Source organism: Panthera uncia, chromosome D4, assembly GCF_023721935.1.
Source record: "Panthera uncia isolate 11264 chromosome D4, Puncia_PCG_1.0, whole genome shotgun sequence".
In the NCBI taxonomy this organism is placed as follows: Eukaryota; Metazoa; Chordata; class Mammalia; order Carnivora; family Felidae; genus Panthera; species Panthera uncia.
This window is the reverse complement of record NC_064807.1, coordinates 19,826,367-19,832,366: the sequence shown is the minus strand read 5'-3', so window position 1 is coordinate 19,832,366 and position 6,000 is coordinate 19,826,367. Positions and strand designations below refer to the sequence as shown.

Sequence of the window (6,000 nt, the reverse complement as noted above, 5' to 3'; positions counted from 1 at the left end):
GATGCTTAACTGACTGAGCCACCCAGGTGACCCTGGTTTATTTTTAAAGAGATATAACCTGACAATTTACAACTCAAATCTAGATCCTTTCGCTAGTTTTATTTTTAAAAATTTTTTTTTCAACGTTTTTTATTTATTTTTGGGACAGAGAGAGACAGAGCATGAACGGGGGAGGGGCAGAGAGAGAGGGAGACACAGAATCGGAAACAGGCTCCAGGCTCCGAGCCATCAGCCCAGAGCCTGACGCAGGGCTCGAACTCACGGACCGCGAGATCGTGACCTGGCTGAAGTCGGACGCTTAACCGACTGCGCCACCCAGGCGCTCCTTCTTTCGCTAGTTTTAAATGGTTTTGCATGTCTCTCCTCATTCATTCTTAAATTCTGAAGATAAATATGTACATATTCCAGTAGGAACTGTCAGGTATACTTTGGATGTATCATCTGATTCTCATCTAAAAAATGAAATCCATCAATACAAATGAGAATCAAAATAATTAGACAAACATCAACATCTAAGTTAAGATCCACTATTTTAACTCGGTTGCAATGAAACTGCCCCCTTTCCAAGTACCAGTGACTTACTTAAGTTATACCAAGTTTCTACATAAACTTGATATTTCAGGAAAGCAAATAATATTACTAATATAAAAGTAAAACTTATAAACTATAATGTAGCACCACTATATACTAGGCATTATCCAAAAACATTTACATGCATTAACCGCTTTAATTCTCACCACAGCCTATCAGGCAGGTATTATTATAATGCCCATTTTATAAATAAGGAAACTGAATCATACAGTGGTTAAGTGCCCAACGTCCCATAGCAGGTAAGGGAAAAACTTGCATTCACTGAAGAATATGTGATTCTTGAGGGTGTTCCTGACCATTGTTGCTACTTACTTATAAAGCAAAAGTTGTCCAAATATTTCCATCCAGCAAAAATAGTAATATTTACCTAGGACAAAAATGCAACGGGGCAATTATAAAAATCATTTTGTAAGTATTTAAAAAAACAACCAAATTTGCATTATCCTTTTGCCAGTGATGTTATTATACTTGAGAGATTTTTCAGAAATAATTAATCCACATCTATTTTATTCTGTGAAACACGGTTACTTTTAGCCATGTATGGCTTTGCTTTACCAAAAATCATTGGACACCATTTTACGACCACTGTCATTTATTAATCTTGTCTTCAAATAATTCATGACTATTTCCAAGACTATAATCTATCTTCAAAAAAGTAAAGGTTGGGGACCACCAATAACACCCAAAATAATAGTGCCATGTTTCACGCATCATATATTTACATGGCACCTGGGGTGTGAAAAGCACCATGGATGCTGTTGGGGACACTGAAGTGAATAATGACTTCCTAAAGTCATTATGTATTGTCACCTCCTTTAATCCAAAGAGGTCATATTTTATTGGTCTCAGCAGGCCTAGATGATTATTATATATGGTGTTAGTGATATAAAAGCAATAATAGCATGGAAATAGGGTATGTGTGCTAGCAGGGGGGTGGACGGCGGGGTTGGTACTTACTTACAGTGAAGAACAGAACAAGAATATCAGGAAGGCCTTCCCAACAAGACACTGCCAGGGATGAATTTTGAATGATGCACAGGACTTGGCCAAGCCAAGACAAGAAAGTCAGCTCACAGACTGGCATACCACGTGTGTAAAAGGCATGCAGGCCAAAAGTAGTCTGGTGATTTGCGGGAATCCTAAAGAATTAGGCCACAGGACAGAACACCGAAACAATGACAGAGAAGCAGGCTGGCCAGTCCACAGAGAGCCTCGTGTGAGAAGTTTCAGCTCCTGAACCTTGGTGAGACAACCGGCAACCCCTAAGGTGGTAGGTGGAAGAATGCCACAAAAGGGCTTCCATTCTGGAGAAATAATTCTAGTAGCAGGATGAAAAAGAAAAGAAAATGATGATCGGGGGAAAAGACTGGAAAATAGGGGCAGGGGGTGTTTGGAGGCTATGGAGGCAAATCCAACCAACAATGATGAAGGTGATTCTGAAGGCACTTCAAAGAATTACCAGAATGTGTTGAGAAACAGCAGCCCTATCAACGAATGTGGAGATTGCCCCTGAAGAGTACTTCCAAGAATCTGGAACTCATTTAGAAGTGTGTGTAGGCATTTTTGCATGTGTGGCAAAGAGTGGTTTTCCAAACAATAGTCCCTGAATAGAAAATTTACTCCTTGGAATGCGCATGATACCTATTGTCACAGAGACCACTTTCTCTACACCCTTTAAGAAAGAAGCTACTTCATCCTGAGAATCCCTTTGTAAGCTCTTCTGTTTCTTAAGAAGATGCACAGAGCCCCAGAGGTTGGTAGAGTGGGATGGTCTCTTTTATCTCATCCAGATTCCACTGAGAGGCACCTGACATCTACTCCAGAGCAATGGCAAGAACTGAATTGAATTGACTTCCGCCCCACCCCACACTATTCCAGTCAAATTGCAGCGCAAGCCCGCTCTATAAACCTGCTCAGTGCTGCTCCTGATTAACATTCACATCTTTCCCAGCCTCATTATCTCGCCCAGATGTTTCGTGACTGCCCCTTTAAAGCATCTCTGTCTATATTTTATTTACATTTGTTCAGCAATATTGATGCTTAATGAATAAACGCACTAAACTGTCAGTACTGGAGACTAATTAAATCTATGTATGAGCCTGAGAAGCTGACTGAAAAATTTGCAGTGACTAAACTGGGTTTAAATAAACACTTTAGTGTAGTGCTTTAATTACACTTTAGTTTGTAATGTAATTTTTGGCTGTTTAAACTATGATTTAGGCTGAGCTAATTACAAATGATTTTCTGCTCTGTAATTAATAATAACAAAATTGTAATTAGACAGCTGCTCTGGATCAGGGAGACAGTTTGTGTCAGCTGGCTCAGGATGTTCGGTCTGGCAGAGACACAAGGAGAGCACTTGGGGATTGGGGCAGCCTGCACCTCTATGAGGTTCGTTGTGAAAGACCAAGGCCAGAGTATCTTGGTGAGTCTCTTAGTCCCAGCTGATGCCAGGGAAAAGTCTCTAATTTTTTATAGACTAAGCATCCACAGACATTCTTTGTCCGAAAACAACAGTTTTGAGGCAACACTGATGATAATCTCTGTTCCTTCCTAACTGTAGCTTTGAACTCATCCACCTTTGCTTTTCATCAGAGATTAAACCACATGATACCAGCATGTTTTCCTACACCAAGTGATCATGATAATAATGACTGTCATCTGTTAGACTTTGTTCTGGTTTTATTTGCTATATAGCAAACCATCCCAAACTTTAGATCATAAGCAAGTATCTCGTTGTGGCCAAAGATTCTATGGGTCACGAATTTGTACAGGGTGCAGTGAACATGCCTTGTCTCTGCTTCGTGATGTCTGGGGAGTCAGCTGAGAAGACTGGGGGCAGGGCAAGGGTTGCAATCATTTGGAAGCATCTTCACTCAGCATCTACACCTGGCCTATTGATGGGATCAACACATCATCGAAACAGAGTAGCCTCAGGGTAGTTGGGCTTCCTACAAGGTAGCTCAAGGATCTCAGGAGCGTGTTCCAGAAAACAAGGCAGAATCTGCATTGCTTTTCATGGCCTAGCTTTGAACTATCATAGCATCACATCTGCCATATACTGTATTGGTTGAAGTAGTCACAAGCCCACTCAGATACAAGGGCAAAGGGTTCTCGATGAAGAGTAGCAAGGCCACAAGGCATAGGAGATGCTACATACCCATCTTTAGAAAATGCAATCTGGCACATACTTGTATAGTTTTTGAAGCACATTTGTTACATAACTTGATATTTCAGCTATACTGATATAGTCGGGACAGTAAATAATACCTCCAATTCACAAACTGAGGCCTATGAAAATACAGAATTAACATGTGGCCTTTTAGCATGTGGCCTAGTGGGATAAGAACCCAAGTCGAGACCCTCTATATTTGTGACTGCTAACCAGAGTGATGTAAAAAGAAAGCTCTAGTTCTCAGTCTCTAAACATAGACTTCATTTTGAGTAATTTTGCTCTGCCCATTTGTCTCTTCCTAGCGCATTTTTGCTTCCAGACCTCTGTTCTTTTCCTTGCTGCCCCCGCTCCATTTTTGTCCTCCCATCGCCTTCCTCACATGCGGTATTCCATGACTGCATCAAAACATGATGCTCTTGGTCAGATGTCAACTGAGCTGACCAAAGTGAAGTGATCCTTGGCAAATTTATTCTGGGAATTGGGTGCAGTGACAGTCTTAGATATAAAACAAAGCAGAACAAAACTTCTAACCTCTCTCCCTAGCCCCTTCCCCTCCCATCTCTGTCTCCATCTCTCTCTCTCTCTCTCTCTCTCTCTCTCTCTCTCTCTCACACACACACACACACACACACACACACACACACACACACACACACCACCTATAAGTGAGGAATGAAATTTCTCAAGCAAGAGATACAGCTTTTTGGAAGTAATGGTGCTGAGTCAGTCAGGGGTTATAGAAGCCTATGCCTTCCTTGCCTAATAGATCTCACTATTAACACACATACAATTATGATTAATCGAAGGCCATATATAATTAAGTACCAAAATGAATGGGGAAATGGCTATACAAATTCTGGTAGACAGATACCAATGAGAAAAGGAAAAAAGAGCAGGTTTGATGGAGAAGTAGGATCAGATTTGCATCTTATACTGCTTGATTTGAATATGGGAGACTACAGAGGACAATACTTGCATGGAAAGGAAACCAACATCAGTTGAGAACAAAAAGGAGAAAGCAAGCATGTACAGTAAATATTTTAACACTATTTATAATGGCAGAAACTGAAAACAGTTCAAATGTGCAACCATAACAGTACAGATGTTTAAAGAAGTAATTCTAAAAATAAATTCATGCGTATCTCTTTAATATAATATTCTCTAGGTATTCCTTCCTTATTGGTGAGGAAGGAGGTCCAAACTATATTATTCATCCAAAAGAGCATAAAACAACAGGTATATGTGGTATGATTTCATTAAATAAAAGAAATATAAAAAGATATAAATACTAGGATCACACCCAATATCATTTTAATACATAATATGAAATTTTATATTATATTATAACATTTGGCATGCATCCTAATACTGATAATATTTATACCAAATATCATAGTTATATACATAATATATACCAAATACAAATACTAGGATATATACCAAGTATAACTAATATAAATATTATATAATTAGTTCATATTTGGTATATATCTTAATATTCAGAAAATATTCCATAATATATATTTATTATATGTTAATGTATCCTAGATGGTAGATTAGGGATTAGGTTTCTGTCCTTTATATTTTCTAGGGTTTTTTAATTAGAACTTATTATTTTAATAACCAGAGGGCAGAAAGTATAACCTTTTAAAAAGGCAGTTTCAGGGGCGCCTGGGTGGCTCAGTCAGTTAAGCATCTGACTTCGGCTCAGGTCCTGATCTCACGGATTGTGAGTTTGAGCCCCGCGTCGGGCTCTGTGCTGACAGCTTGGAGCCTGGAGCCTGCTTTGGATTCTATGTCTCCCTCCCTCTTTGCTCCTCCCTTGCTCACACGCTGTCTCAATCTCAAAAATAAATAAAGTTTTTTTTAAACAAATTTTAAATAAAATAAAAAAATAAAATAAAATAAAATAAAATAAAATAAAATAAAATAAAAAGGCAGTTTCAGTGCACCCAGATGGTTCAGTTGGTAAAGTGTCTGACTTCACCTCAGGTCATGATCTCACGGTTGATGAGTTTGAGCCCCACCTCAGGCTCTGTGCTGAGAACTCAGAGTCTGGACCCTGCTTCGGATTCTGTGTCTCCCTTACTCTCTGCCGTCCCCTGCTTGTGCTCTCTCTCTCTCTCTCAAAACTAAATACACATTAAAATGAGATGAACTAAAATTAAAAAAAAATAAATTAAATACAATAAAAAGGTAGTTTCAATAACATAATTAGAATGGAAGAGTTTTTA

The 6,000-nt window shown here is 39.0% G+C and overlaps 1 long non-coding RNA gene across 1 annotated transcript in view; it reads right to left on the bottom strand.

Annotated features, from left to right (window-relative positions):
• Window positions 1–827: 827 nt before the first annotated feature.
• Window positions 828–6,000, bottom strand: part of LOC125934135 (uncharacterized) — a 206,898-nt gene continuing 201,725 nt past the window's right edge. Inside the window, exon 3 of the long non-coding RNA XR_007461246.1 lies at window positions 828–958. This is a non-coding gene — a long non-coding RNA (uncharacterized LOC125934135). The remainder of the gene's footprint in view (window positions 959–6,000) is intronic.